A 12,136-nucleotide genomic window follows, 5' to 3' on the forward strand; every position below is an offset into this window, starting at 1 on the left:
TTGCGAGACTAGTGTGCGTAGTGTGGATCGTCCGTGGCTTCCATGTTTCCCGTGTTCCAGTGCCAGAATAAACCCCTGTTTTCCCCGATCCTGCCTCGTCTGCCTGGTATCTGGCCAACTACCCGCACGTTTGCCTGTCCGTCCGGTATAGACCGTTATCGCGCTTTTAATTTAATGTGACAGAAAGGAGCCCATTGCCTTGATGAATTTGCTAGATGTGCTATAACAAGCTGAAGCCCACAACTTGGATCTTAGCTGCTCTCCCTTTACATCCCTCTCACTCTCTCCACTAAGGGATCCATGTGAATGTTGTCGTCTGTGCCCACCGATGACATGTACAGTTTAGCGATATGCCTCCACGTCCTCGATGGCTGTTGAACAGGATACTGATCATTGGCCATCTTCTCTGAGACTCGAAATCTGGGGTGGGGGGGCAATCAAATCCACAAAGGGTCAGTGTGCATGCAATTTGTTGGGATAACCTTTAGGTCTGCTGTTCAAACCCAGGTGTGAGGACTCTTCAGCCAATCAGTCCTCTCATTAGTAACCTAATTACACACATACACAGCGGCACTTTCTGTATAAAATTGGCCACGCCTATTTTAAACGATGGTCAGTATCGGAACAATGTGGATATCTTACGTCACTGGGATGAATGTCTTTTTGAAGCAGTCTTTATGTATTTGGTTTATAACTATCTGAATGATCTCAGCTGATTCGGGGGGGGGGGGGGAGTTGCAAGGACCTGGCAGAGTTAATGTCATGACCTTCCATTCCTCTCCAAGGAGGACGTCTTGATCGCAATGGCGAATGCCTCCTCTCACAGCCCCTTAACCTCAGCCCGACGACATCGGTCCAGTCAGCAAAGAGTCCCAGGAACAGAAGATGCCCTGATAAATTATTTGCATCCTTCAGCCCCCTTCTGAAAGCAGCGGGCGAGTAAGTACATCTCTCATTTTATATTTAATAGTGGCGGCTCATCGGGGAGGGTGGAGACAGTCAGCAGAAGCTCGTCTCGGATGGCGGAGCTGTCAGAGCCCTTCAAGGTTCTGCTGGTGTCTCAACTCAAAACCTTGTCTGAATGACTGATGGGTACCAGGAGGTCGGTGGCCTGGGGGGGGCAAGAGAGGTGGCTCATAGATCCTGAGGGAAATCAGCCAATGAAGTGCTGCAGTCGGATTTTGGACCGAGAGGAGGGGGTGAAGGAAACTGTATGGGTTGCGTATGGTGTTTAAAGACTGAGAGTAGCATTTTGCTGTAATGCTCGAAGAGCCTCTTTGATGGATGTACAATGTGGGTCATGATAGTTAGCTTAATGCTCATAGTATTTTGAATGTCTGTGTCTCCATTCCCACTACGACAACAAAAATCTGACAGTCTTAAAATGACATTCATGAACATTTCCTGAAGGCTACTCAGCTGTAGACACGGATTAGGTTCATTTCATGCACACTGGGCCACTAGGAGCATCTGGGTTTGATGGGTCAGAGTAAAGTCTCCGGGCCGACATAAATAGGGGGTTGCCAGAATTTAGAATTCGCTGAGGGAAGGAAAACCAAACACTCCGCCCTGTTGCTGCTAATAAAACGCATTACAATCTTTAAGTTAAATAAGCCAACCACAAAGCCTCGTCCCAAACAGCAGCGTTAAGCGTTATAATGAGACATTTGAGAGCAGTGTTTAATTTTACAAGTAGTAGGTAGTAAAAGCCTGAAGCTGATTACATCCAGAAAGTGGAAAGATCCTGGATTCCGCACGCACCCTTTAAATGCCATTCCATGTGGCCGCCCCATCCACGCGCTCGCAGCGTTTCAAAATAAGCCTCTCAGATGCCATGGCTACAAGTTCTGCAGCATGCAGCATCGTGCATTGTGCCCACGGACAGTTCAAAGCCAAGGGGGGTGGGTACGGAGCTTATTACAGAGACTGGCCCATGATTCTGCAGCTCTTGTGGTGGGGGCGACGTAATCGAGAAGGGATGAAGGCAAAGGCATGAAGAAGCCAAATACTGGCCTTTCTTTGGTGTTCACCACAGATCTGGAACACAGAGGGGCAGCCCAATCTCCCGTCGGAATTATCGGTGAACACCAAAGCGTGTAACGCGTCAGCACACAATGCACCCGGCCTACCTGGAATTCTCCCAGTGCCGCATGTCTTTATATCGCAAACTGCAGGTGCCCCAATGGATCACCATCACAATGAGCCACACGATCTATAAACAGCGGATGGAGCTCGTTCTGGAACTCTCCGCACGGCCAACTGCTGGCATGCCAGGCAAAATCCAGGTGAGGGGGAAAAAAGGATGGGGGATGAAAAGGAGCAATAAACTGTTAGAGAGAGAGAAAAGGAGGAAAAGAGGTACGGCGGTGACTGGGCAGGACAATGAGGCGCGTCTCAGCCTGTCAGCCTGTTTGTTGACTGGAACTGCACACATCAGTGGTCATCCATTGAGGTCTAATGGACTAAGCGGCCCCGTCTCAGAGAGTCTAATGCAAATAACGTAAGCAATACCAGCGGGGGCTCCTGGGATACAGCCCCCCTCTTGTTCAGTCCTGGGCTTGTGTAAGGAGAGGAAGGGTCGCAGGCAAAAGCAGGCAGGAGAGCGCTATCTCATACTGCTCACTGACAACAAAGTCTGTGTGTGTGTGTGTGTGTGTGTGTGTCGGGGGAGGGGGCGAGAAAAAGTGAGCCTCGTACGACTAGCTCCCGAGAACCCAGGGGATGCTTGTGTGTTGCAGCATAATTAAGAAAAAACAAAATCAAGGTTATCCGAGGAAACGCATGCTTAAAAAAAATCACCTGGATCCAAAGTTTGTTTAATTTTATTAATTAATTATAACAGGAAACAGGTCATTTTTGGTGCCAGATCACTGCTAAAAATATATTCACAAGGCTAGTCTGGGGTATATTTACTTATGATAATTTATATTCATTGGTTGCATTGAAGCAATTAAAAATCAGGATGAAACCGTGCTGTGTAACGTACAAGGCAATGTCTGGTGCTTGGAATAACAAGGGCCTGTTAGTAATAACATGGTCAGGTTGTAGGTAGGTGTGTATGAGCAGCAAGTTATCCTGGAGATTGGAGTTATCACGGATAAGAAGGTCCTGTCAAAACCCAAAAGACTGGAGGTCAAATGTCAACATGAGCACATGGCCGCAATATTTAACCACACGACAGATTCCAGTTGCAGTTTTGGATTCCACTGCGATTTGGGTTTTAACCTCCACGCATTCTGACCACTGCCTCAGCTGCATATGTCACATTTCCTAGATCTGCACGCCAGTACATGAAATGATACACGACATAACGGAATAAAACTGGTAAATAACACACCAGTCTAGCCGGACCATCAACAAGCAGCTCACCACACATAGGCCTAAAGTGTGAATATAACACAAGAGAAAATGGGCATATGAGAGACAACGTTCATTAGACCACATCTTTAACTGACGACAGCTAGCAGTTCTGCACCTAGTATTTCAATATGATTTCATCCCGAGTCTGTCCACATCTGAAACGTTCATCCATCATTCTTTGTGAAAACTCAAAGGTGTTGCCCTTTTGTCCACATACTGTGACTCATCTCTTCCCTCGGGAATTGCTGTTAGTGCCACTGTTTGCACTCGCGCTCACCACATCTAAAGTATTACATACCAAGTTTTTCTTTATTTTTTTTTTTAAAACACGCCATCTCAAATAACGTGTATGAAAAATGTCGTTTCGTGCCTTTAAATGGTTTCGCCATTTATCTACTTGATGTCAAGTCAACGGGGCATGGCATTTCAGCCTACTCTTCAAAAATATTATCCTACAAGTACAATATATGAGTTTTCTATCTTTTTGTCTCAGAAAAATGAAAATGGCCCCCCACAGTTGAAACTGGTTCCCAGCATTCAGAGTTTCATAACTTGACGAGGGCTGGCTTGTGAACCCGAACCATTGACCCAGGGGCTCTAAATAAAGACATAGACTTTCAAATTTATTTAAAGTTTAAAAAAAAAAATGGATATCAGATAGAGGCAGACACGCACGATGAGAAAAGCGAAGTGCTTTTCAGCATGTGGGCTTGATCCAGCCGCGAGACCTTTCTGCCACCTTAAGACGCTTCCACAGTTCAGCCAAAACATCGCATTCGCAAGCAGCAGACATTCGTTTGCCCACCGTCGCTCCACAGAAGGCTGCTGACTGGGAACATTCAAAGCGCTGCACATTCATTTGGATTTTAAAACCAACAAAAACCTGCGGTTCGCTAACATTCTCCAAAACTCTCGCTTATTTTACCACCCGTGCCCAAGTGACGTGCGTCTGTCTGGAACCAGAGATCTTTCCCCGGCCATTAGACCCTCGTGTGCCAAAGGGAAAACGCTCCAAATCTCATTTGCGCATTTTGACAACTTCAGGGCAAACCACAAATGCAAATCAGCTCATGCGATTTACAAACTATACAGAAAAGACAAACTTAAAATTGCTGTTTCGTTATTGGAACCTGGGCTTCAGGATAAGGATGGCTTTTTAAGATTTTGCATTGTACACGTAGTTTAAAAATATCTTTCTTTTGTTTTTTTGTCCCGGTTTCATATCTCCCCTGAAAGATCTTCACTTGTTTTGCTTCAGTTGTTCTGCCTTTCAGTTCCCTGTGATAAATGACAGAATCAAAGCAACCTGGGGATGGTTTTTGTGCCAGAATAAGCACATGGTAAAACCAGAGAGCTAGAATGTTTGTACATCTCCGAAAATGAAAGATTAACAGTCAAAAGCATCTATCTATCTGAGCTTGTCAGTCAGAGGTTTCGTTCTTGACAAAAACACAGCAGTGGCCATACTGCAGTCAGACAGTACAAGGATGTTTGGTGTGACATCCTTCGCAGTGGAAAAATATTGTATTTTTAATATGTCAATTAATCGGTGAATTTTGAGCATTTCTCTATATTCAACCCTAGAGGTGACATGAAAAGTTATGCAAATTGATTTATTGATGCTAAGCTTTTCTGGGCTCCGAGGGATTTTATTTGCCAGTATGCGTGTAAATGTCACGTGCATAATGTGGGAATTGCTCGAATTGTTAACAAACAGGAGTTCACAGTTCGTGATTGTATTTGCTTTGCACGCAGCATATCCCGTTTGATCGGCTCGCATTAGGATACCGCCACGGCGTGTGTATTCTGAGGTCTCGGCGTAGTCATGGGGATAGAGGTTCCTGGCCCTGGGAACGCATTCCAGTCTGTCCGACGTGCCCATCCCGCCACTAAAGTCTCAATTAACACAAGACTGCGGAAGACAGGAGAGGGCCAAACCGCCCAGCGATTCCGCGGGCAGAGGGGGACTGGGCTCGACTGGGCGCACAGGATGCAGGCCAACACCTGCTGGCCCACCATCCCCCCCCGATAGGAGTTCACGGGCTCATGGAAATAGTCGTGGCCCAAGGCAAGAAGCGGGGGCTGAGTGAGCCGTGTTAAAGAATGCGACTGCCACAGGTACAGGTCATCTAAAGAAGAGGGCTCAGGCGAGGGAATGTAATACTCGTAGGAAAACCTGCGGAAAGAAACAGAGAGGGAGAGAGAGTTCAGCGCGCCGTGTTACAGCAGGACAGCGCGGTTGCTGGTGTGTAGGGGGAGGGGTTGGTCGCAGCTACGGTTAAAATGTCCCCATCCCAAAACAGTTAATGCAAAGTGGCAGTATACCTGTGAGACAGATTAACTGACATATTGGATTTCAAGGGCCAGGGGGATGTCTCACCCCCCAAGGGCGAAATCAACTACTTAAAAATTCTTTCAAGTCAGCCCACCATACATTACTAAGGTGGCGGCGACTTAGCAGTTCGCGACTTGAGACGCATCCAGTAGGCTTGCACAGTCCTGAATTAGTCTTAAGTAGTCCCTAGATGGGAATTTTTTGTGAATTGGACGGCTGCGGTCAGAATGCTGAGCAATCCATCATTTCGGTTTGCTCTGCTGCCAAAGCTTCAGTTAAGCTGAGCCAGATCTGTGGCTCCACAAACAGGAGTGAGTCTTTTTCGAAACTCACTTTTCATTCATCGCGCAGGACGTCTCGGCGTCGGTTGCCCAGAGATGTTATTGCCATGGCACGTCGATGTCATTGACGGGAGAAATGAGGTGTTGAAAATCATGGCGAGTGACATTTTCTGCGTGATGTCAGTCACCGACCAGCTTAACCCTCTCCTTGTCAGTTACATCACCGGTTCCCAAAGCATAAAACCAGCTCTGGGCTCAGGCTTAATCCCACACCCAGGTGCTATCGGAGCCTCCTTCCCCCCTTTACTCCTTAATCTGTTATCACAGCTTTGTGAAGAAACATGAAATAATAACAAACTTAGCTCAAGAGGCTTGAGGAGATCCTGTGGTTTTACTTTTTCATCACCCTGATGGGTCTGGGTGAGAGATACCAGCACATCCCTGAACTGTCAGTCATAATCCAGATCACAGGAATATTCAACAATTAGGCTCCTATTTGCTTAACTGAGAATGACTGGTGTGCAGTGTTCTTGGCTTCCAGCTCACCATTAGTACATATTTGTTTTTCATTTTTCATTGGGAGCATTTGGGATGAGGGAGACATTTTAATCACTTTTTCTGATTGGCTGTTTACAGAACCTTCTCTCTGCTGTACATGTGCCCCACACATGCTTTTCTGGTCCTTTCTGTGGCTGGGAAAGTTAACAGATCTATAAACCATGACACAGACAAATAGTGACACATGGAGACCATCTTGTGAGAACTCCTGACCCAGTGGGGAAGGACCACACTTTCCACACATGTATCCCCTATGATCAAACACTAAAAGTTAATGAAAAAGTACAAAAGAATTAGTATCTCTAAGAAGCACAGTCGGGGTTTACGAGGTAGAATCCAGAACTCACTTTACCCACATCCATCTCCTGCTTTTTGGCAGAAGTGTCCCATGAAAACTCAACGTGTGCAGAGCTGGAATTGTACCGCCATGATGTACTTGATCTGCTTCACCGGGGTGGCATCTGTTATTCCGAGAAACACTAGCCAGCTCAGCCTGGACAGGATGTCCGTATAATGAGGTTTCTGAAGTGAATTTCGTACAGGAGCTCTGGATGTGCTCTCGCGGACGTCCGCTGGACGGTAAGTGCGAGTGACGATTATTAACGACGCCATAACCCGATAGCAGGAGGGGAGCACAGGACACTTGATGGGGGCTTCCCTAGATGGGATGCCAGTCTGTTACAGTGCAGTTACAACTAAGCACACGATACAGGGAATCTAGCTTTTGGACTAGGGCTGAAAACCCACGCAGATGGGGGGGAAACTTAAAAACACACAGAACTAGCCCAGCTATCAGACGTTAGGCCGAGTTCGGCAAAGGTCACAGTGCTGGGCCACTATTAGCTGCTAACCTTTCAGGGTTTATCTTTTTAGGTTTTAGCTGACATTCTTCCAGGGTTAATGAGTCCTACTTACGTACAACTTTAGCTACAATGTATATGATGGAAGATGTTCCCAAATGCTGCAGAATTTGTAATTTGGAGGTTGCAGGTTTTCCTTACAAATACGGGCAAAGTCATCGAAAAACCACACATTTTGAAAATGTAAAATCTATGTTCTTTGGATGGCTGAAGAATGAAGGCCTACTGGTCGCAAAGCTTGCTAGCGTGGAGCATTAGCGGCTTAGCCGGTTGAAGAGGTTTGCATCTGGCTGTGGGGCATGACAGCGGATACCCCATTAGGGCGTGATAAACAGAGGTTCGATACTTTGAGTGGCTGACGAGGCTGGTGGAGACCTCCTGGGCCTTCTTAGCTCTGTTGACTAATTGCAGCTTAGCTAGCAGGTTAAGCTGGTCACCTAGGTGGAAAAAGCTGATTACTGCAGGGGTCAAAAAAACGAGACTATTACAGGAAAAACATGAAGACGAGGGTGAAGAAACTGAAAAGTGACTCAGAAAATAATCGCTAAAAAAAACAAAGAACCGTGGAAAACAGAAAAACAAAACCTCTACATGGGCCAATAGCCGTCCTCCATGTTTTCTCGATGTGAAACAATCCCGCCCTTTCCGATCACCCAGCTGACCCTTCATAAACCCCTACCCAACAAAATGGACCATTTAAAGTCAACTGGGGTTCATCAACTGGTTTGCCTCTGGGCACAGACTATGGATCTACATGTCAATGCGTGGTCTCATCCAAACCTACATGCAGTCCTTTACAGATGCGCCTCCTCTCTCCTGTACAAACTGGGTTTCGCTGGCTTCATGCGTACCCTCAGTAACCATCTGTCCCAAATTTCCATTGGAAAAAGCGGGGATAATAAGGATAATGCCTATGGTTCGAGCAGCTGGCCTGGCAAACGTGCGCACTCCCACATGGAACCCCAGTCAAGAGCTTCATCCTTGTTTGCTTGCTAAAATCCAGTAACCCCACACACAGTTACCAGCAGTATACGATATGATTTATGACATCCTGAACGCTTACCTGCATAAGAGGCACCATGAATAATTTAAGCCGTGGCTGGGTAGGCAGGGTAGGCGAGATACCAGGAACTCTGTGTGCATGAGTGACACAATGCTAGAACTGCTAGGAACGGTGAATCACCCTCCTAATTGGTGCCGTCGGCCTGCCTCCCGGTGCTGGGCTTTGTGTAGAGTGACTTGAATGTCTTTCAACACTTTTTGGTGCCTCAAAGTCAGCCACTCGCCATGAAGCATTGACGGTGTTGGAAGGCCTTTGTCGAGATGCACGAGAGGGTCACTCAGGCTGGAGTAGCGGTAGAACCTGCAGCAAAGGGTTTTGGGAGTAGGCTCTTGACACCGAGTACCTGTGCAGGTGTCTTCATGAGCGATACAGGGGGTGTTTTCCTGCAGACTTCAGCTGCTACCCTGTGCTTTACCCAAGAAGGACTGAGTAAATCGCACAGCACACCTCGTTGGACTTGTACACATAGTACATTTTGTAAATGCAGATTTACTGACTAACCTGTATGAATTTGCGTTATTTCTCATAATGACATTTATATTGTTAAAAAATAAATTTCACCATTGTCTAAATGTCGTATTATAGTTTATTTTTATTGTTTATTTGGTTGACACCTGCTGTCCTTTAAATGTGGTTTATAAATAAAGATGACTTTTTGGCATACTGCCAAGACAAATTCCTACTACAAGCAGGTGTACTGGCCCATAAAATTAATACTGATTCTGGTTTTGATTTCAGTGGCTGCTGAAAAGGTTCTATACATTCTGCTGAAAAATATACAGGAAGGTCGCACCCCATCGAGCTGCAGAGATCACACAAGCAGCGTTCTAAGCTCATGCCCCCCCCCCTCCTCCCCCCACATCTTGGACTATCCCCTCTTGCAGTCGGGCTGTTGTTATTTGTGCATGCGCGTCCTGCGCGTCTCATCTGTTCTCGATCCCCTGCCGAAACACCCGATCTACAGCTGTGTTTGCACAGAGTCTATATCCGAGCCTGAAGACGACCGCTCCTCTAGTCCTGCCAAGGAGGGTACCGGGTGCATGCGGGAGTGCCGGTGACGCACAATGCGAGCTTTGAAGCCCACAGAAGGCCACCCGCCCTGAGGTGAGCCCAGAAACACAGAGCCTGACATCACTCGGGGACCCCAGCCTTCTTATGGAAACAGATTAAAGCGATGTGTTTCGCATTCCTGGGGAATGTATGCATTTCCTACATTTTATGGATGGGTCCTCCTGGACGTGCGGGGGAAGGGAAGCACCCTTAAATGTATGGCACTTTATCATGTTCCACGGCAGAAAATCAGACAGCAAAGGGATGTCGTGGGATATAGAGGAAGCCAGGTGTGTGACCAGCAACCAGCAGCCTCTGGAAGACAATGAAGCACGACTGGGGGTAAGACTCCCGCCATACAATCCTTGTGGTATCATCTTGAAAAAAAATGCTAAGTGCCATCGTTGGTTCTTATAAGATATTTTTGCTCTCTACGACGAGACCCGTACCACAGAACATCTTGCATTAAAGATTCCCGTGAAAGCCAAAATGAAAACCTGATGAAGAACTCTGGATTTTTCTCCACAATGAGGGAGAACTGGATCGAAAGAGAGAGAAATAAAACAGGCAAAAAACAGTGTCAATGTCGACGCACAATGAACCTCACTGCATTCGCAGTGACGTTCACTTGCTATGACACCAGGCTGAGAAAGCCGACGCGCAACGTTGCCACACTACTGCCTAAGTTTGTCTAATTAAAGTTGTTCTTTACTTTAGTTACTCCAGTAGTCCACTTTGTGCCCTTCCCTTATATGTGCAATCGAACTCCATTTGGACTGAGCGCAGTGCTATCCCATAATCACGGCACCCAGCGTTTTTTTTCGTGCCAAGAAGCAGCCAGATCAGGTAAATTGAACCTTGTTCCTTGAATTACTCCCAGTCTCCATCTTCCCAGGTCACTGGGTTTCGCCCTTGGCCCGTCTGCCTGCCGTCTGCCATTCAGTGGTGGGACAAAGAGCACAAGGGGGCCCTGTGTGCACGGCAGAGAAGGGGTGGGGGTGACACATGTCCCTTCCTGAAAGTCCCCACTCCTCATCCTGGGCTGCACTTCATGCACGGTCATGTCTGCTTTTCAAACTCGGAGTTCACTGGAGGGGGGTCCTGATGACCCCTAACTACACTGACATGTTTATAAACACAAATGTAAATGGCTATCTAAGAAAAGCTCATTCACCACTACAGGTACAGGTATGGGCTCTAGCCTTCAGTCGGATGTGACAAATTCCCTGCTTCTCCAGCATTACCTGACAAAATTAACTAGTTTGGCAAAGACACGCTTCCCTCCAGGGTGATGAGGGTGAGGACTACCGGAAAAAAATGTTTGCGTCTGTCTTTGGGCCCTCAAGTTGGCAAGCGTGGTAACGCGTGCTACACAGACTGCGTGTGAATGCACGGTTCAGTCTGCAATGTATGTTTTCTGTGTCCACATGCGTGTGGGTGTGGCCGCAATGGGACATAGACGTTGCGTGTGTCAACGCACGTGGGATGCCAAGGTGGTCGGTCACGCTTCGCGGTAATCTAAACCAGCCAGCCGCCCACCACTGTAGCCCCTGGGCGAGTCTGGCGTGGTTGATCTCTACCACCAGGTCACAGACCCTCAGTGGGTGGAGGCTGGATGAGGGCCAGGCCACTGCCCTTTCCCCAGGGGGCCCTAATACACCCCAAGTGGAAGCACAGAAAGGACTACATGCATAACATGTGTGGATCTAAACCAGTGTGCTAAACACGCTAGCAGTTCTTAGCCATGCACACACGCAAAGGAGGACAATAGCAATGCAGACTATGGAATTAATCTAACGTAATGTAAAAACACTTCAGCAACGATGACCGCTGTCCCCAGCTCATGCTAGATGCAGAGACAAGGATCTTCTGTTTTTCACTGAACACAAAAAACACAGATTCACCTTTCACTGTCGTACTTCCAGGCAAGTTATCCAAAGAGCTCAGCCTTTAAATAGGGACCTGAATGGTGGAACTGCACCCTACGAATAGCTAGGAGTACGCATCATTTCCTCATTTTTAACATATTCCTGTTTATTCAGACACTCCCAGCGTTACCATGGTCCGTGTTACGATATTTTGACTTTACGATGGGTAAATGTTTTTCACTTACAGTACATTATTCAATAAATTACATGAAATATTCAACACTTCATCGTAAAATAGGCTTTGTTTTAATGATTTTGCCCAACTGTGGGTTAATGTAAGTGTTCTAAACATGTTTAAGGTAGGCTAGGCTAGGCTAATGATGTTAGGTGTACTGTATTAAAATGCGTTTTCGCCTTACGTCATTTTTACCGTACAAAAGGTTTATCGTAACATAACATCGCTGTAACCTGAGGAGCATCTGTAGTCACTTATCTAGTGGACGCTTTTATCTGAAATGACATATAATTGAAAAAGCAATTGGGGCAAACAAGGATGAAGCTGATGAGAAAGCAACTGGGGGCAGGCCTTGCCAAAGGGAACCGACCACGAAACCTCTCTGCTGACCGTGAGATTCAAACCGGCAACCATCCAGCGACAAACACAGCTTCCCTATCCAGGGAGCCACGCTCTGCCTAACTTATAGACGGGAAGTTACCTTGGAAGACTGCTGACAGTGAGGTTTATCCTCTTTTCAGTGAGT

The 12,136-nt window shown here is 46.8% G+C and overlaps 1 protein-coding gene across 1 annotated transcript in view; it reads left to right on the forward strand.

Moving 5' to 3' along the window:
* Positions 1–815: 815 nt before the first annotated feature.
* Positions 816–12,136, forward strand: part of ntf3 (neurotrophin 3) — a 31,331-nt gene continuing 20,010 nt past the window's right edge. Inside the window, exon 1 of the mRNA XM_049009580.1 lies at positions 816–939. The gene's annotated coding sequence lies outside the window, so the exon portion shown is untranslated. The remainder of the gene's footprint in view (positions 940–12,136) is intronic.

This window comes from Brienomyrus brachyistius, chromosome 3, assembly GCF_023856365.1.
Source record: "Brienomyrus brachyistius isolate T26 chromosome 3, BBRACH_0.4, whole genome shotgun sequence".
Taxonomy (NCBI): Eukaryota; Metazoa; Chordata; class Actinopteri; order Osteoglossiformes; family Mormyridae; genus Brienomyrus; species Brienomyrus brachyistius.